Source organism: Gorilla gorilla, chromosome 14, assembly GCF_029281585.2.
Source record: "Gorilla gorilla gorilla isolate KB3781 chromosome 14, NHGRI_mGorGor1-v2.1_pri, whole genome shotgun sequence".
NCBI lineage: Eukaryota > Metazoa > Chordata > Mammalia > Primates > Hominidae > Gorilla > Gorilla gorilla.
In genome coordinates, this window is record NC_073238.2 from 31,444,925 (window position 1) to 31,465,738 (window position 20,814).

Consider the following 20,814-nt stretch of genomic DNA (forward strand, 5'->3'; position numbering starts at 1 on the left):
GGCCAGCACTGTGCAGTCTGGCCCTGGTCAGCCCTGACCTCAGCTCTCCTTTTCTGACATAATGTCCCATTCCTTGGCCTGGTTCCTTCTCCAGCTTCCTGGCAAACTTCCTGCTCCCTGAAGCAGGAAGAGGCTGAGATTAATGCCAAGGAAGTGGGGCTGTGGGCCTGGGAGGACTGTGCTGCCGGTTGAGGGTGGCACTGAGCTGGCCACTTCCAGACAATGGACACAGCTGTGCTGTGGTAGGAGGGGTGGTGCAGGTGTGGCCATGGCACTCTGGAGATGGCCTTCTGAGGCCTGTCAGCGGTATTGTGTCACGGCGGGAGAGGACAGCGTCTTGCTGCCAGGAGCATGCAGTCTGGGCAGGAGACCCAGGGTGATCATGTCTTTGGATGGCAGCTCCAGCCCAGCTAGGGTACCAGGAAAGCCCTCCCCTGTCCCTGAAGGCAGCAGGGGCTGGGAAGAAATGCCTGATAGCCAGTGAGGAACAAGGCACACGACTAGTAAAGAAAAAGCTTTATTTTCAGTCTTCAAAAGGTAGGGCAATACTTAACTTCATCATGTGCTTTTGTGTAAATACCAAATAGCAAAAAATTAGAACATAAATAGTTTGTCAGTTTGAAGATCAAGTACATTTTCTATACTGAGTGTCATTTATCTTGGAATTTAGCTGGGTTGAAAAGTAATGTAATTATTAGGAAATGCTATAGAGAGCCAGTCTCCAGCTGCAGGTACATTTGCTTGGCACTGACCGGCTGCGGACACAGATGCAGGTGGCTCAAAACACCGAGCAGGGCAGGTGCCAGTTCTGCAGTGCCTGCAGTCTCTTTTGCTGCTTGGCAAAGTTGTTCTTCAGGGTCCGCTTCAGTGCAGGCAGGGTGGCACGTGCTGCCACAGGCATGGGGCTCACAAGCAGGCTGGAGGCGGGTAGAGGGACTGTCACCTTGAGCATCCCCAGGACTGGAGTGTGCTGGGAGTAGGGCCTGTATGGCCCTCACTGGGACCCAGTGAGGCCACGGCCTGCTCTGCTTCTGCGCTGCCACCCCTCCTTCCCCACTACCTCCCTGGGGCCCAGGCTGCAGGGCTGCCCCTGTCCCCATGCCAGTGGGACTCGCCATTTCTTGGAGAGGCTCTTGGTGGAGACCTTGGGGAACTGCATGGTTTCCTGGTCCCTCGGTGAAGGAATAGTCAGCAGTGAGCCCCAAACAGTCCCCAGGGATGAGGGGGGGGTTGACCAGACACTCACCTGGGAGAGCTAGACCCAGCCTCCTCTGGGGCCACCAGGGCCTCTGGCCCTTTTCCAGGAGGGACTTGAGTTACTGCATCTGAAAGGGACATCAGCATGGTGGGGCCCACGGCAGCGCCAGGCTGCCCAGGGCCACCCCCACCACCCAGGGCCTCACCTCCTGGGCCTGCAAGATGTTGACATTTCACTCTGACATTTCACAGCTGGCAGATGAGCACACAGTGCTGAAGTGTGGTGGGCTTTTGCAGGTGCGGGGGCAGGGTCATTGGGGGGTGTACTCCCATCACCTCCCAAGCCCAAGGGTGGGGCTGTATGGCAAATCCCCCCAGCCTTCTCTGAAGACAGCGGCCAACACCATCAGGGCTGCTGCAGCTTCTCCACTCAGCAGCCTCACAGCTGAGGCATAGAGGACATAGACCAGGGCAAGCAGCAGTGTCAGGGAGGGCCCCACTCAGAACAGAGAGGCCTCAAAGAAGGCCAGTAGCAGCCAAAGCAGAATCTGGTAGCTACCCAGGAGGCACAGGCTGAGCCTAGGGCCATGGGCATGGCCGGCTGCCTGCCTCTGCCCATGAGGCTTAGCAGGTGCCTGCTGGCCAGCACAGGCTCATGAAATGATAAGAGACAGAAGCTGCCAAGGAAGTCGTCCCAGGAACACAGAGCTGACTGCCATCTGGCCTGCAAAATGATGCACAGACAGAGGCAGGGGGTGTGGGGTGGTGGCACCACAGGCCTCAGGACAGCAGCGCCCCACCCCCACAGGCCACCTTGGGCAGGAGCATGAAGAACCCTCTCTGAAGAGGCCAGATTGACCCTCCTTTGACCCTCCTGCCCACTCACTCTGTGGTTGATGGCAGACGACCACTGGAAGAGCACAAAGACCAAGCTGGCAATCTTGTAGCTCCAGATGGGCTGCAGCTCTGGGTCCCCCGGTACTCAATGTCAAACCTTCACAGTGCATTGATGATCTAGAAACCCAGGCCACAGGGACAGGTCAGAAAACGGCCTGTACACAACTCAGAGGAGCGGAGCTGCATATGCTCATGGGGGAGGAAGGAGCTGGGGACAGGTCGGGACCCAGCCCATGCACCTCTGGGACAGGGGCCTCTCACCTGGTACTGACCCAGCAGCATGAGGATGAGTCCATCCTCACCCACGGTGCAGTCGAGGAGCTGCTGCTTTTCATTCTTATCCTGGGTGGTGCCCAAGGCAAGTGTGAATTGTGTGAGCTGTGCTTCACTGAGTTGCCAGAAGCGCCTCTGCCGTCAGCATCAAGGAGAAGGGTGGGGACTGGTCTTCACCCCACCGGCCTCTTAACAGTGGCAACAAGGGGACCCAGACTTGACACTCAGTCTGGGCCTGCCTCCCACAACACTGGCTCCATCTCAGTGGGGCCTGGGATTGGTACTTGGGCTGACCACAGGCTGAGTGAGGGGGAGTGGATCCTTTGAAGAAGGGGACGCTGATGGCTGTAGGGCAGGCCCCATAGTTTGTACCGGGAATATCTGGTGCAGGTACTCCAGGGCCGCCTCCAGGTACTTGTCTGTCTTCTGGACACTGTCCCGCCCCATCTTGTCCAGGTCGTTGGCTGAGTAGGAGCCGTTGGTGTTCGTGGGGGCCAAAGCCCAGCCACAACAGGAAGGAGCAGCCAGGGGGCTCTCCACACACTGGTCTGAGATGGACATAAGGATCAAGCAGGGGATGAGGGGAAGGCAGCCACTGCTCTGCTCTGTGCTGGTGAGGCTCAAGGGATAGTTTGGGGGTCACTGAACATATGTCTGGGCCAGAAGGGAGAGGGGACAGGGCAGGATGGGTCACCCACTGCTTCCATAAGATACCAATTCTAGGGCCTGGCAAAGTTGAGCCTAGGAAGGGCTGGTCTGTGCTCCACAAAGCAGGGCCTGGGAGAGGAACCCAGGAGGCCACCGGGGCCAGGGCCAGGCTGACTCCAGCACAGGCCGCTGGCTTAGCCTCCAACCACTGGAGTAACATCCATTTTGGGGAGTCAGTGGCATGGCTGTGAGGAGAGGGGCCGAGGCTCACCATTTCTCCAATGCACACCGGGACTGGGAGTCGCTGCCTGGAGCCTGCTTGTCAGGCACATGCCGCCATGGCTGCAGGTAGCTCAGCCACATTTCCAGGACCTGTGGGAGGAGACGTGAGCTGAGGGCCCAGTGGCTGGGAGCCAAATCCTCCATTACTCTGGAGTCCAGGTCCCAGGCAGCAGCTGGGTGGGACTGGCTCTTCCCACGTCCCCCAGAGGGCGCAAGGGAGACTCACACAGCCCTGTGAGGTTTGGCTCTCCTGCTGGCCCTTCAGAAGCCAGGGCCATGGGTGGGCTTTTCCCAGCCCAGGGGGCCCAGTGCTCCCTGGTCGGGTAAGGGTAGGAACCTGCCTGGCACCACACAGGTGGGACAGGGCAGGGCTTTCCTGTACCTGAGAGTTGGCTTTGGAAACTGAAACAGAACCATGTGGCCCTCCAAGGGTCCCCTCCTTTCCACGAGCTCCCTCCTCTCCAAGGCCTCACGACAACACTTGTTCTCCTCCTCATCCATCCCAGTGGACCTCCCTCATTAGGGTACACAAGACACAGGCACACGTGTGACAGAGCCAGTACAGCTCTGAATGATGCGGCCAGTGGGCAGTGGCCAAAGTAGTGCTGCAGGAAGAGGTAGAGTTTCTGCTGGACGAATCTTGGGACAGTGGCCCTGCAGGGAATAGGGTGGGTCACCTGCTGCTTACCCGGTAAGGAGGCCCTGCTCATAGATGAGTCCAGAGCTCATCAACAAGGGTTGGATCTGCTGGGGGAGAGCACCATGCACCTCTGAGAGATAAGAGCTGGCCTTAGCCCAATTCCTCAGAGGAAGAAATCAAGGTTCAGAGAGGTCAGGGAACATCCCAAGAACACACAGCACGCAGGCGGGCGAGCCAGTGCATCTCCTGCACACACCTCACCTCAGTCCCACGCAAATAGCCCACTCTGCTGGCCCTGGTGGGCCTGGGAGTCAGGGTCATCCCAGTCCTTCTCCAGACAGGGGTGGGGGGGAGCAAGAGATGGCAGCACAGTGGGGCCTCTCTGGCCAGTCTGGAGACAGGCTCTGGGAGCCAGAGATCAGCTGGCAGCCCCGCTGGGCCACGTGGGCAGGGCGTAAAAGCACCTGTCTAGCCCTCCAGAGGCCTCACATGCTCTGTGAGCAGGAAGGGACTCCCCTAAACCTGCCCCCCACCATGCCCTGGGGTGAGGTCCCTGTGGGTGACACCTGAGGAGGAGACAGCAGCTGTGGAAGCTGCAAGGGTCACCCACCATTTCAGCTCCTCCAGGCAGCTGGTGGAGTGGGAGTGGGAGGAGAGCGAGGCCTGCTCTGGCTTCAGGCTGTTGGCAAATGCCTGCAGGTGCTTCCGCAGCAGGCACACCACCAGCACGTGCTCCCCAGTGGGCCTGAACCACTGCTAGGTGGAGGAGGAGGGGTCAGGGATGGGAAGGGCTGTGGCAACCACAGCACTTGGCCTCCAGGTCTGACCACATCCTGCCCTGGGCCATTTGCTTTACTTCCCCACCAGAGGCACGAGCCAGGCCGGGAGTGGGGCCACTGTGTCCTGGGACACCACTGTGCCTGGCACCCAGCACATCTACCTTGCACTGCTTGGTCTAAACTGCAACCAGCTCGTGGTAGGGAAGCACTTGGCCCAACATCCACACAGCCCGCCCTGGGCAGGGCTCTCCAAGACAGACACATCTGCAGGGGGACTCCCAGCCCTGACCCCTCCCCTGCCTACTGCTGGGCACCCACAGTGGGTGGCACAGGATAGGGCTTACCAGACTGTGCCCTTGGGCACTGCTTGATCCTCAGGGCAGGAGAAGGCCGGTGTCACCCCCAAACTCTGGATCTAGGGTCTCCCACCAGCCTCCCAAGTGTGTGCAGAAAGCACATGGAACCCAGGTGTGGTGCCTCAGACCTGGAATTCCGCACTTTGGGAGGCTGAGGCAGGAAGATCGCTAAGGCCGGGAGTTTGAGATTAGCCTGGGCAACACAGGGAGACCCCGTCTCCATGAAAGATTTTTGAAAGTCAGCTGGGTGTGGTGGTGCACACCTATAGCCGTAGTGACTCGGGAGGCAGGGGTGGGAGGATCACTTGAGCCCAGGAGTTCAAGGGTGTGGTAAGCTGGGATCATGTCACTGCACTCCAGCCTGGGTGACACAGTAAAACCCTGTTCAGAAGGTAAGAACCCCATGGCTTTGCTTTCCTCCCTAATTCCTTCCACCTGCTCTTCATCCTGGACACAGCCAGATGAGGGCTCAGCCCAGGAGAAGCTCCAGGCATCACTTCCTCTGTTGCCCATGGACCTGTGGTCAGGAAGGCCCCCAAGACAAGAGCACGGTCAAGTTAAGCCAGACATTTGATTTGCAACACAAGCAGGATCCTGGAGACCTAACCTGAGAGGAAAGTCTTTTTGCTGGCTGTGGGCTTCCTCTGGTTGCTCAGCACTGGGAGGACAGGTCAAAGCATTGAGTGGATGAGGGCATGGGAATGGGGGCACGGAGGGCAGGACCCCGAGTCTGAGTGGACGTGCTCGCCTCTCCATGCTTGCCCCCCAGCCCTTTGGGCCTCCACACGTCTGTGCTGCTGAGGCTGGTGCAGGGCATGGCCTCCAGGTATATCCTGGGATGTTGCAGACCCCACAGCGGCCACTGCCCACATCAAAATCCACTCAAGTATCCGTCAGGAAAATGTCCCACAGGTCCAGGTGACACCACACAGATGGTGGCTGAGTCTGAGGATCGAGTTATGGGGTGAGGGCTATTTTTTTCATTCTTGAGACAAGGTCTCACTCTCTCCCAGGCTGGAATGCAGTAGCGTGATCTCAGCTCACCATAGCCTCTGCCTCCTGGGCTCAAGGGATCCTTCCACCTCAGCCTTCTGAGTACCTGGGACCACAGGTACACACCACCACACCTGGTTAATTTTTGTATTATTTTTTGGAGACACGGGGGTCTTGTCATGTTGCCCAGGCTGGTCTCAAACTCCTGAGCTCAAGCAATCTGCCTGCCTCCCCCTCCCAAAGTGCTGGGATTACAGGCGTGGGCCACCGTGCCCAGCTATTTAGTTGTATTTATCTGTACTGTTAGGCCTTTGGGCAATAAATTTGCGTTGTTTTGGAAGGAAGGCCTAGGCATGGTGGCTCATGCCTGTAATCCCAGCACTTTGGGAGGCTGAGGCAGGCAGATCACTTGAGGTCAGGAGTTTGAGACCAGCCTGGCCAACATGGTGAAACCCCATCTCTACTAAAAATACAAAAAGTAGCCGGGCATGGTGGCATGCACATGTGATCCCAGCTACTAAGGAGGCTAAGGCAGGTGAATTGCTTGAACCCAGGAGGTGGAGGCTGCAGTAAGCCAAGATCATGTCACTGCACTCCAGCTTGGACAACAGAGGGTGACTCCATCTCAAAAAAGAAGAAAGGAGAAAAGTATGAGATATAATACCTGTACCTATACTGCCCGACTAGAAGGGCACCAGCGGGGTGGGTCCAGGGTCCTTCTCCTCCAGTCTCAGCCCCAGCCCTCCCTCTGATCCTGACCTGGGATCCTGAGTCATGACATCCTCCTTACGGCTCAGGGGAGCGGATGACCTCCACATGGGAACTGGAAACCCACCTTCCCCCACTGGTGCACTCACCCCATCTCACCTGGCCCTTCCAAAGAGTCTGGAGGGCTCACTGCCCCTGCCCCCAGCAGTCACATGGAACCCTCTCGCTATTTTCCAACAGGTTTGCTGAGCCAAACTTCTCCCCCAGCTTTGCACCCCTCCTGGGCCACGTTCCCACATGGAGTCCCTGGTGACAGTTGCACCTGCTTGCTTCTTAAGGATGTGTCCTCAAAGCCACATGTTTCCCACTGGGCTTCAGCTCACTCCGTGTGGACCTCCCTAGTCTCCCCTCCCATCATAGGGTTTGCCAGATGGTTCCTGGACACTGCCCTCCCCACCTGGCCCAAGCCCTCTAGTCCCTGCTCTGCAGTGGCTCCTGCAGAATGGGGCACCCCCATGTGCTGTGACTGCCATCCCAACCCACCAGCCCTTGGGGCCCAACACATTTTCTCATCTTGTGCTCAAATTCCCGTTTACTCATGTGCTCCTTTCCAGGTGAACGGGACAGACCCCTGGCTGCGAGCACAGCTCATCTCCCCCCACTGTCACAGATTCATTAACTCTGCCATCCTTGAAGTCCCCTACAGGTCTGAACTCCACTGACCCCAAATCCATCCACACACTTGTCATTTCTGTCTAGACAGCCACAACCTCTATGAGATCACCGCTTACACTCATCCATCTCTGGAGGTTGTATGAGTGGCCAGAGCTCCCCAGGTGAAGGCCGGGCCATGGCTGGGCTGTCAAGGACTGACAGCTTCTGTGGGCTATAGGGTCAAGCCCCAGGTTCTTCCTATCCCCCTGCCTCACAGGCTCTGGGTCACAGCACCTCCAGGCTGCATGACAAGACACTTCTGAAGAAGACAGAAACCACATCACCCGGAAGTCCCAGGCCTCTGTATCTTCCCAAGTGCCAAACCCTGCAGAGTTGGGGTGAACCTGGTCACTGCAGAGGCCTTATAACTCCAGCTCTTCAAACCAGGGCCAAGCACGGGGCCCCCAACACCAGAGAGCTTGTGACACTTCCACTGGCTGGGAGCCTGGCCAGCCCGGGCCATACACCTCATTCTGCCTCATAGTCACACCCCCGCCCACACCAGGCTACTCTGCAAAGCCAGGGGCCAGGCCAGGCTGGAGGCTGACCCCCGCCTCACCAACAACAGGGGTTTCATTCTGCCTGGAACTAAACTCTTCAGTCACCTGCGGCTGACCCCTTGCTTTGCCAGATGTGGACATGCACTCTGGGTGGGGGAAAGGAACTAAGGACCACAGCCAGTACTTGGTAGGCTGTGAAGAGCCTGGAGGCTAAGTTGGGCGGGGCTGTGGAGGGTGCTGGAGACAGTAGTGCAGAATCTCCAGCTGAGACAACCAACAGAAGCCGGAAGAGACGGAAGAGCAGAGAACAAGAGGTTGGGGTGGGGAAGGGGAGAGATGGGACCAGACATGGGAGGGCAAAGTGGAGAGAGAGCACAATGAGAATGAGGCCAGAAGTGAGGAGGAGAAAACACCACAGTCAGTGACAATCCAAACAGTCCCAGCAGCCACGGGTCAGTTGCAGCACCCACTCTCCACAGTCAGGCCAGGGCTGTGGCCACACACTCATCAGCCTTGGAGGCCTGGGCAGACAGACCTTCCAGGTCACCTGGGTGGCCACTCAATGTTGCTGGGGCCTAAAGACCTCTCCAGCTCATTGGAAGGGCCCAAGCCACTGCCCTTCCAGATGGGACCCACTCTCCCCTGTGACTCAGGCCACACCGTGTCATGTGCACATCAGAGCTCCTCAAGAGCCAAGGCCCTCACTGGGACATGCTGCCAGCCACCAAGACCTCAAGATCCTGAGGCTCAGAAAAGAACCAGTGGAGCATGTCCAGGAGGTGGACTCTGCCCAGAAAAGACACGTGTAATTGACGATTTCCCTGGGTTGTCTTGAGAAATTTACCAAACTGGTATAAGACATGATCAATTCCTATGTGTCTAAAACCCAATGTCCCCTCCGTGAGTGGCTCTCTGAGAACTAAGGACCAGCACATGTCCCTCAGGGCACCAGGCTCTGCCCTCCACCCTTACAGTCTGGAGGTCAGCTGAGGTGGTGTGCACATCAGTTCTGACTCTAGAAGGCATCCTTTCCTACAGCACCAGGAACTCTCACTCTCCAGATAATGGTGGGCTTCCAAGGGCAGGAGCCCCCGAGGATCTGGCCAGAACCACACAAACCCAGAGGTAGCAGGAACCTGAGGCTTAGCTGGCTCCCAGCCAGGACCCTCCAACCTACATGCCCCGCAGCACCGTGGCCTTCCAAAGCACCCCTTCAGCCTAGCGCACCCAGAGGCAGCCTGGCGCACATCCTGCCCTGGCAGCACCATGCTTCCTGTCGAAGCAGTGCCTCCACTGGGGTCCACATCAGGAGAGATCAGAACACACCTGCTAGACATCAAGACACGCAGAGCAGGGTGGGAAAGAGCAGGGCAGGGAGGTGTTGCTCTCCACAGTCTTCCTCTGTGCCAGACCTGGGGCTTGGGCAGGAATCTGACATACGGTTCCCAGTGTGGTGTCTCCTTGCTTGCAGGAACACAGTGGCCTGCAGCACTGTGGCCATCCTTACTGCCCACCGGACCACTGGGGAGTAAGCACACACCCTGGACACAACCAGGGTGAGGAGAATGACCCCAGGAGCCTCACTTCCTGCATCTGGAAATAAGGGCTAGCAGGGATGGGCAGGGATTTCTGTATGGCAGGTGCAGCATGGGCCCAGGCAAGTGGCAAGGGGCCTTAGAGGACACAGACTTCCATAGTTGCCTTTCTCTGGCTCCCACCCACCGAGTTTTCTCATGTTTTTTCACCTCAATTGGAAGAGGGAAAGAGTGGATCATCTCTGGGTACTTGGTCCCACCACTGCAAGTCATTCTGAGCAGGGCACACCCACCCCAAGGTCTGGCCAAGAGTAAGTGAATGTGGGGAAGAAGGGAAAGGCACCTGCTTTTCCCTCTGGCCCGTGAGGACACAATCTTCACAGGTGACAGCCCAGAGGAGTCTTTCTGGCTGGCCTTTGAAAGTAGGTGTGTTTCCACTCACTCAGAAGGCAGAAGGAGCAACAGGAACACAATGCAATGTAGCACCTCCTGCCTCTGCTAGGCCAGAACCACATGCAGGAGCACTAAGTGAGCATCCCAGAGCCCCACGGGAGGAATGGGCCGTGGGAGCAACCAGGCCACCAGGCACTGGCCAGGCACATGCAGCTAGTCGGCTCTGGAAGCACGAAGGGCACTGTAGGCTCTTTGTGACTCAGGAGGCCCAAGATGGGGTCCTCAGCTTTTCTCCATTCTCCCATGTGACGCTGAGGGTGAGGATTTGGGGGACCCTATGCTCTGAGACAGCCTCCACACTGCAAAGCCTGGGGCCGTAGAACTGGCTGCAGAGGCCATGGCAGAAGCAGATCCACAGCTCTTCCCTGAGCTTTCCCAGAGGAAAAGTCACAGGATGCTGTTCTGAAGTTTAACTCTGTCACCCACAGAGCCTTTATTCTGGAGGAAGCCCTCAAGAATTTTGTCAGTGACAAAGCCAAAGTCTCCAAAGCACACTGATGCAGACACTGTGGGCACCAGACTATGTGGCTGATGCCACCTCAGGCAGGGTTCCAGATGTGCATGAGTGAAGCTGCTCCATGGAGGGTGACAGACTGGGGATCTACCGCATTCTCACTCTGACCAGTCCAGGCGGATGTTAGCTCCATGGACAGCCACAGCAGGAGTGACCCAGGGCCTCCACCACCTCCATGCATCTGTGAGTAGCATGCTCCCCAGAGAGGGAAGAGGGAGAGGTGAGGAGGCAGAGGGAGAGAAGGCAGGCCAGGCCGCATGCAGGCAGGTGCCAGGCCCCACCCACCATGAGAAAGTCAGCTTGTTCATGCTCTGGAGGAGGTGGGGGAGTAGGAGGGAACAGGAAAAGGAGGCTCCAGGTCACCATGGTGGTCAGGCATATGCCCCAGGCAACCACTTCATGGGAAAACACAAAGTGGCTGCTGATGGTCAAGGAGGCAGATGAGAACGTGGCTCCCAGAGACGTCACAGCTCCCCCACACCCAGAACAAGAGCATCACAGCCTCATGTGTTCCCCTGCCAGGGAGGGGGCTCTGGAGAGTCAAGGCCTCAAGTGTCCACACGTCAGGGTGCAACGCCCCCTGCCCCCCACCGGGTATGAGAGAACTATGCCCACCTCTTGTTTGGCTTCTGAGTGAGGGGTGGGTGGTGAGTCTCTATTCCCACCATCCAGCCTGTGCAATCTCACTCAGGATAGGAAGCAGCAGGCTGAGCAAGGTCAGAAGCAGGAGGTGGGAAGAAAAACAGTGGAAACATACCTTGTCGTGAGGGGACTGCATTTTTTATCACATCCCCAAGGAATACTGGTGAAGCCACATTTCAACAAAAACCTGCAAAAAAGCATTCACTAGTCAAATTATTCTCAACAATGGTGCCAAGACCATTCAGTGGGGAAAGGACAGTGTCTCCAACAAGAGAGCTGGGAGCACAGAATAGCCACATGCAGAACAGTAAAGGTGGGCCCTTCCTTCACACCATCACCAATAACTAAAAGTCAGTAAGCAGCCCAAGGATAAGAACTAAAACCATAAACTCTGAGAAGAAAACATGGGAGAAAGCTTCATGACACTGGATTTGGCAATGATTAATTAGATATGATGCCCAAAGCACAGGCAACAAAGGAAGAAAAATAGACAAGCAGGCTTCATCAAAATCACTCGAGTATCAAAAGATACTACTGATAGAGGAAAAAAGCAACCAGCAGATGTGGTGACTGACGCCTGTCATCCCAGCACTTTGAGAGGCTGCGGCAGGTGGATCACTTGAGGCCAGGAGTTCAAGATCAGCGTGGCCAACATAGTGAAAACCTGTCTCTACAAAAAACACAAAAATGAACTGGGTGTGGTAGGACACACCTATTGTCCCAGCTGCTTGGGAGTCTGAGGTGGGAGGATCGCTTGTTCCCAGTAGCTTGAGCTGAGGTTGTGCCACTGCACCCCGGCCTGGGCAACAGAGTGAGACCCTGTCTCAAACAAAAAAAGAAAAACAGAAGCAAGTCAAGTGTCCACTCGGAGATGAATGGATACACGTAATGTGGTACATCCACACAATGGAACACCATTCCGCCTTAAAAAGGAAGGACACTCTGATATAATCTGTAACATGGATTAATCTTGAGTCCATTACGCTGAGTGAAGCATGCTAGTCACACAAATAAGTACTGTGTTGCTGTACGTAAATACTCTAGATATGAGATCTAGGAGTCAAATCCATAGAAACAGAAAGCAGAATAGTGGTTGCCAGGGGCTGGGTGGGGAATAGTTTAATGGTTTGGTTTCTTTTTTGTTGCTAAAAGAGATGGGGTCTCACTATGTTGGCCAGGCTGGTCTCAAACTTCTGGCCTTGAGCAATCCTTCCCTCCTTGGCCTCCCAAAGTGCTAGGATTACAGATGTGAGGCCCCCATGGCTGGGCCAATTCAGTTTCAGTTTTGCGAGGTGAAAAGCATTCTGGAGATGGGTTGCACAGCAACGTGAATATACTTAACACTACTGACTGTACACTTGGAAATGGGTAAGACAGTACATTTTATGTTATGTATATTTTAAAATTAAATTTTTTTCTTAAAAAGCAAAAAGAGCCAGGTGTGGTGGCTCACACCTATAATCCCAGCACTTTGAGAGGCTGAGGCAGGTGGATTGCCTGAGGTTAGGAGTTCGAGATCAGCCTGGAGCAACATGGTGAAACCCTATCTCTACTAAAAATGCAAAAATTAGCTGGGCATGGCAGCGTATTTGGGGAAACAGCCCCCAATATTTCAACATAGGTTCTTTTCTATTTTCCCTAAGTGTTGGATGCTCTGAGAAATAAAGGGAAAGAGTGAAAAAGAGAGAAATTTTAAAGCTGGGTGTTTGGGGGAGACATCACATGTCAGCAGGTTCCATGAGGTGCCCCCTCAGCTGCAAAACCAGCAAGTTTTTATTATGGATTTCAAAAGGGGAGGGAGTGTACAAATAGGGTGTGGGTCACAGAGATCACATGCTTCAAGGGCAATAAAATATCACAAGGCAGATGGGGGCAGAGTGAGATCACAGGACCAGAGTGAAATTAGAATTACTGATGAAGTTTCATGTCCCACTGGGCATGCATTGTCATTGATAACATCTTATCAGGAGGCAGGGTTTGAGAGCAGACAACTGGTCTGACTAAAATTTACTAGGCAGGAATTTCCTAATCCTAATAAGCCTGGGGACGCTACAGGAGACTGGGGCCTATTTCATCCCTTATCTACAACCATATAAGACAGACACTCCCAGAGTGGCCATTTTAGTGACCTCTGCCTAGGAATGCATTCTCTTTCTCAGGGCTGTTGCTTGCTGAGAAAAAGAATCCAGCGATATTTCTCCTATTTGCTTTTGTAAGAAGAGAAATATGACTGTTCTGTCCAGCCCCTCAGGCAGTCATGCCCAATGGTTATCTCCCTTGTTCCCTGAAAATCACAGCCATCCTGTTTGTTTTAGATGCCCGGATTTCATATTGTTCAAACACACATGCTCTACAAACAATTTGTGCAGATAATGCAATCATCGCAGGATCCTAAGACGACATACATCCTCAGCTTACGAAGATGATAGGATTAACAGATTAAAGACAGGCATAGGAAATTATAAGAGTATTGATTGGGGAGGTGATAAATGTCCATGATATCATCACAATTTGTGTTCAGAGACTGCAGTAAAGACAGGCGTAAGAAATTATAAAAGTATTAATTTGGGGAACTAATAAATGTCCATGAAATCTTCACAACTTATGTTTTTCTGCCATGTCTTCAGCCGGTCCCTCCATTTGGGGTCGCTGACTTCCCACAACAGCAGTGGGTGCCTATAATCCCAGCTACTCAGGAGGCCGAAGCAGGAGAATTACTTCAACCCAGGTGGAGGTTGCAGTGAGCCAAGATCTCACCATTGCACTCCAGCCTGGGTGACAGAGACTCCGTCTAAAATAATAATAATAATGCTTTGGTCTGGAAAACAACAGAACCTTCCAGTTCTGTCCTGTAAGCTTGTGTCATGGTCTCCTGCCCGCTTCACGGCCAGCACAGCCCACAGTCCACACACCCGAGAGCCATCTGGGCACTATGGTCCCCTCTGAACAGGAGTGATGGTTCCTACCATTCCACCCCTGGAGGAAGCTGTGAAATGGCATGGAGGCTTCAAAAAACACAGCACCCCACATACTAGGAGTTATGTACAAGGTGGGAGAAAGAATCCTATGTTAGCTACATGCCAGGCTGTGAACAGTGAGGCTGAGACTACCAGGTCAGCCCTAGGATCCAGTGTCAGAAGCAGCACCTGCTGAATCTCTAAGGTGTGCCGAGAAGACACAGCCAGGACCTGAGAGACGGCCAGCACTCCAGAAGCGAGCAAGCCCATACCATCCTGAGAGGCTGGAGCCCATCTGGGCAGACAGGGGACTCTGTCACCCACTACTCGCATCCTCTGAATCAGTTGAAGACTTGTGGAGGCTGCACAGACCCTCACCATGCAGTGTCATAAAAATGCTAGTGGGACAGGGCTTAATACCCACATGGTGGTAATCACAGGAAACATCAGCAACAAGGGAGATGGAAACCAAAACACTCTGCAACAATTACATCCACCATGGGCAAGATGAAACAACTCCCATGGACAGGGGATCCTGGGATGAAAAACACCAGTGACATATAAGCTAGATGGGTGGGGCTAGATGGGTGGGCAGATTTATTTTCATGTTTTCTAAATGTCATAGCAGGAAAATACCACCAATTTTGAATCAGCCCCAGGCTGAGAGGCCGCCTCAGACGCTCCTGCACATAGCAGAAGATGGCTGAACAGTTTCTTTTCTTTTTTTCTTTTTTTTTTTTTTTTAAGATGGAGTCTAGCTCTGTCACCCAAGCTAGAGTGCAGTGGTGCAATCTCAGCTCACTGCAGCCTCTGCCTCCCAGTTCAAGCAATTCTCCTGCCTCAGCCTCCTGAGTAGCTGGGACTACAGGCGGCTGCCAGCAAGCCTGGCTAATTTTTGTGTTTTTAGTAGAGACAGGGTTTTCCCATGTTGGACAGGCTGGTCTCAAACTCCTGACCTCAGGTGATCCACCCGCTTCAGCCTCCCAAAGTGCTGGGATTACAGGTGTGAGCCACTGCACCCACTGGCTGAACAGTTTCTTTTGAAACAGAAGCTGAGACCAGCTCAGCTCTCACCTGGAGCAGAGTTTCTGACCTCCAGATCTCGTGAGAGGTGGGGTCTGCATTCACAGAGGTCTGATGAGAGATGTTTTGCTGCAGGAGGCTAGTGTGGTGGAGGCTGTAGGAAGCAAAGGGCATGGCTGGTGTCCTGAGGGAGACACAGAAACAGGTCCAAGTTGCAGGCTCCCACCGGCCTAGCTAGGGGCAATCTGGACATCAAAATCAATGGCAGTAGGGACCGATTACAATTTGTTCAGTAGCACAATGCTCCCCCCAACCCCATGATCCACACTGATATCCCTGAATAAATAAATAGCAAAGAGAGAAGTCTTCCGTACCACAGAGTGACCACAGATCCACTAATCAATGTAGGAGGGATGAAGTTAGAGAACCACCATTTGGCAACCACCCTATTAAGAGCTGATTTGGTCCAGAATCAACACTGAGGTCAGGCATGGGGGCTCACACCTGTAATCTCAGCACTTTGGGAGACCAAGGCACGAGGATTTCTTGAGACCAGGCATTTGAGACCAGCCTGGGTGAGAGAATGAGACCCTGTCTCAAAATAAAATAAAATGATTTGATTTTTTTTTTTGAGACAGGGCTTCATTCTGCTGCCCAGGCTGGAGAGCAATGATGCAATCACAGCTCACTGCAACCTCAACTTCCTAGACTTAGGCCTCCCAAGTAGCTGGGACCACAGGTGCACACCACCATGCCTGACTAATGTTTTTCTTTTTAATAGAAACAAAGCCTTGTTATGTTGTCCAGACACTCATTACTAATTTTTTTTTTTTTTTTTGAGATAAGGTCTTGCTCTGTAGCCCAGGCTGGAGTACAGTGGCACGATCTTGGCTCACTGCCACCTTTGCCTCCAAGGTGAAAGTGATCCTCCCACCTCAGCCTTCCAAGTAACTGGGATTATGGGTGCATGCCACCATGCCTGACGTAAATTTTGGGTAGAGATGGGGTTTTGTTATGTTCTCCCGGCTGGTCTCTGACTCCTGAACTCCGGTGATCCCCTACCTTGGCCTCCCAAAGTGCTGGGATTACAGGCATGAGCCATCATGCCTGGCTTCATTACTATTTGATCTGGGCACGAAGTACTTATTCTATAGGGGGCAAACCTTACCCGACACCCTTTCTGCCCAGTGATAAAGCTAACATCACCAGCATGGGGCAAAGGGGCACTGCAGCCCTCTTGATGAGATACTTGGCAAGGACCAGATGTCCCACTGCAGTGCTACTGCCAACAAAGCCCAAGCTGATATCAGACAGCCCAAGGGGCGGCCCCAGGCCAGCCCCAGCAAATATCAGACAGCCCAAAGGGCGGCCACATGCTTTGGAGGGATCAAGATCAGGGAAGACAGAAAGGCCAAGGGACCATTCTGACTGAAGGGGACTAGAAACATCACTGCACACAGTTGGTGAGGCTGTGTTGGACCCTAGTTGGGTAATGGGCATGGATCGGGTAGCTGATAATGAACCCCGAGTGGGCTCTGATGACTAGGTGTGGCGTAGCAGCAATACTAACTTCCTGGTGTGGTTATAAGCACTGTGAATATATACGATAATGCATTCACTTCTAGGAAATACACTGAAATATTAAGAGGTCAAGGGGTGTCATATCCTGTAGCTTACTCGTATTGGCTTAGGGAAGAAAAACACATACAATAGAGATGGGATAAAACAGATGCAGCAAAGTGTCAGCAATTTGGAAATCTGGGTGAAGGGTCTATGAAAGTGTTTTTTGTTTTTTGTTTTTTACCTGAGACAAGGTCTTATTCTGTTAACGCAGGCTAGAGTGCAGTGGCACAGTCATAGCTCACTGTAATCTTGAACTCCTGGGCACAGGTGATCCTCCCATCTCAGCCTCCTGAGTAGCTGGGAGCATAATTGTGCATCACCACGCTTGGCTAATTTTATTTTTTGTAGGAACAAGGTCTCCCTATGTTGCCCATGCTGATCTCGAATTCTTGGTCTCAAGCAATCTTCCCGCCTTGGCCTCCCAAAGTGTTGAGATTACAGGCATGAGCCATCATGCTTCGTCTGAAATTTCTTTTTATTATCTGTGGAAACTTTTCTGTAAGCCTGAAATTATTTCAAAATAAAAGGTTAGCTAGGTGTGGTGGCTTGCACCTGTAATCCCAGCTACTTGGGAAGCTGAGGCAGGAGAATTGCTGAGGCCAGGAGTTCAAGACCAGCTTAGGCAACACAGCGAGGCCCCCTCCTACATCTCTACAGAAAAAAAATTTTTGTTTTTTTTTAAGTTAGCTGGCTGTGGTGATAGCCCGTAGTCACTGAGGTGAGAGAATGGCTTCAGTGATGATTGTGCCACTGCACTCCTGTTGTGTGTGATAGAGTAAGATCCTGTCTTTAAAAAAATTAATGGCTAGGCCAGGCTCAGTGGCTCAAGCCTATAATTCCAGCACTTTGGGAGGCTGAAGTGGGCAGATCACTTGAGGTCAGGAGTTCAAGACCAGCCTGGCCAACATGGTGAAACCCCATCTCCATTAAAAATACAAAAATTAGCTGGGGGTGGTGACAGATGGCTGTAGTCCCAGCTACTCAGGAGGCTGAGCCAGGAGAATCACTTGAACCTGAGGCGGAGGTTGCAGTGAGCTGAGATTTTGCCCCTGCACTCCAGCCTGGGAAAGAGAGCGAGACCCTGTCTCCAAAATATACCAAAAAACAAACATAATGGCTGAGTGTGGTGGCTCATGCCCGTAACCCCTGCATTTTGGGAGGCTGAGGCAGGAGGATCACTTGAGCACAGGAGTTCTAGACCAGCCTGGGCAACTTAACTAGACACATCTTACAAAAAGTAAAAGCTCGGTGTGGGGGTGCAGCATGCCTATAGTATCAGCTACTTGGGATGCTGAAGTAGAAGGATCGCTTGAGCTCAGGAGGTCGACATTGTACTGCACTTCAGCCAAGCTAGATCAAGGTGACCAAGCTAGATCCTGTCTCAAAAAAAAAAAAAAAAAGGCCGGGGCGCAGTGGCTCACTGGCTCACACCTATAATCCCAGCACTTTAGGAGGCCAAGGCGGGCAGATCAGTTGAGGTCAGGAGTTCAAGACCAGCCTGGCCAACATGGTGAAACCCTGTCTCTACTAAAAATACAAAAATTAGCTGAGGGTGGTGGCACATGCCTGTAATCTCAGCTACTCAGGAGGCTGAGGTGGGAGAATTGCTTGAACCTGGGAGACTGAGGTTGCAGAGAGCCAAGATCATGCCGTCGCACTCCAGGCTAGGCAACAGAGTGAGACTCCATCTCAAAATATATTTATATATATATATAATATACTTATTATATTTAATTTATATTATATAATTTCTAAAAGAAAAAAGTAAAAAGACCCAAAATGTTAAAATAGGCAAAAAAAAAAAAAAAAAAACCAGGCATAAAAAAAACCACTTGGCAGCTGAATCGTGCATCTGAGAGGATGTGAAACCGCCTCACCTCCAAGTCCTCCACAGGATCAGCAACATTTCAGGGTCACTGATCACTGCCGCCACCTGGGCAGCGTCTCCTCCCTGCCACTCCCTTTCTCCCCGCCACTCTCTGGGGCATCTGTTCACATGTGTGAATTATAGGTAGAGGTTCAGTCTGGTTTGCACATGCCAGCAGATTTGGGATGGGCCAGCATCTGCAGGAAGGGACCTGCATGCAGCCTCCCTGGGAAGCCGATAGGCCAGAGAGATTGAGGAGGGTCAGAGGTGCACAGGCAGCTGCTGCTGGAGCAAGAGGTTCTCCTGGGAAGTCAGCCAGGAGGCCCTGGATTAGGGCCCACTGAGGCCCCAGCACAGCCAGACATGGGAGCCCTTGGTTCACACTCCCCACCTGTGCAGTCCGGCATCAGGCTCAGCCTGTTTGGACTGGCACAACAGGCGGCTTGGCCAGAGCCTCCCCATCAAGACCTGCTCATAACAATGAGGGCAGCTTTACCTGGGGGCTGGTGAGCGTCTGGCTTCCCTGGGCTGGAGAAGAGTGTGGGGGGCACATTGCCTTCAGTGGGCAGGAACCACAACAGGTACCTGTCCACCAAGATGAAGTAGGCACATCTGAAGTACAGACGTGGAGGGACACAGGGAGTGGCTGGAAAACCAAGCTATTTGTTAGCGTGGGCTCTGGACACTGCCTGGCCACCAAGCACTGGCAAGTGCAGGGAAGCTCAGGGCCGTGGCCCCACCCCTCTCAGCAGGAGGCATCTCTTCCCTACCTTTTGAGTGATGAGACTCAAGGCAAAGGAGAATATGTAATACTCCAACAGATCTGACAGCAGCCTCCGGGGCAAACACACACGGTTGCTGGGCTACCCACCAAGTGTCAAGTGCTGGGCCACCCACAGCCTCGCTACCTCAGGGCCACCAAAGGATACTCAGGACTAGATTCAGGCCAAGGTCCCCAGTGAGGGGGAACTGGACCTTGTTGTGGTACAGGGGACTGTCAGGGAGGATGCAGTCCTGGATGGACGCCTTCACAGGACCCCTGCACAGAGATGCAGCGAGGCTGTGGGCAGGTGCTGGAACATAGTGCCTGATACGTGGTGCCCCATGCACAGCAGCCCTTTGGGAAGGCTGCTGGGGAAAAGACCCACACACAGAACCCACCTGTGGGGACAGTGCCCTGTATCTGAGCAGTGCCTGTGCAAGAGTCTTTGCTTAGAACTTCTCCTACCATCTCATAAAAAGCTGCAGACAGCAAGGGTAGCAACCTATCTCCTTTGTCTCTCCACCCCCAGAGCAAATAACTCCTCAATTTGTCCTTGGAGGACTGGAGGAGACTGCCCATCACCACAGGGCTGTGCAATGTCCACTGTCCCGAGCACCACTCCCACCACTGTGGTTTACTTACAGGCAGGAAGGAGATGGGAAAGTCAAACTTATAGTCTTCAGCTCGAAGCTTATAAACTAACTTCATCATTGGGCCACTGAACATGAAATTGACCAAACAAACAAAAACAGGGCAAATAAACTGCAAATTATCTTGCTTTGATTGTTTCTTAAGAAATCAAGAGAGTGATTTAAAGGTGGAATCACCATGAGAAAGCACTCAGCCTCTCTCAGGTGACAAACCTATCTACCCAGGATTGAGAAACTCCATCACGATGCTGTACTCCACAGGATTCACGTGCCCCTGTAAGCAGCGGAGGTTCCAGCCAATGAGGACACCATCTAGGCTGCTGAAAATGCTCTCTACCAGCCATGGGAAGATGGTGTGCAGCTCCTCAAACAGTATGTGGTGAGGCCGTGGGCAGGACCAGCACCCACTCCTGCCCTGGCTCCAGTCCTGCACCGCCTGCTGCCCAGCTCCCTCTTGAGGAGGCCACTCCCTGGCTGAGACCCATGGGATCAGCCCTGAGCCCAAAGGAACCCTGATGTGATGGTGCCAATGAGAAGAGAAGCTTTGGATTCTTCCAGTGTGGTACCTGGCATACCAAGCAGTGTTGCTTTAGACTTGGGCCAGTTAAGTAAGTCAGCCTCTTAACAAAATACATTTTTTTGTGTGTGATAGAAGACTAAGAAAATAAAATAAAATAAATGCAATGAAGAAAACAAAAAAAAATAAAAACATAAAATAAACAAGATACATATTTTTTGAGACAGGGTCTCAGTCTGCTGCCCTGGCTGGAGTGCAGTGGTGCAATCACGGCTTACTGCGG

At 53.2% G+C, this 20,814-nt stretch overlaps 1 pseudogene; it reads right to left on the minus strand.

Annotated features, from left to right (window-relative positions):
• Positions 1-778: 778 nt before the first annotated feature.
• LOC129526486 (sphingomyelin phosphodiesterase 4-like) lies at positions 779-20,372 on the minus strand (annotated as a pseudogene).
• Between the last annotated feature and the right edge of the window lie 442 nt (positions 20,373-20,814).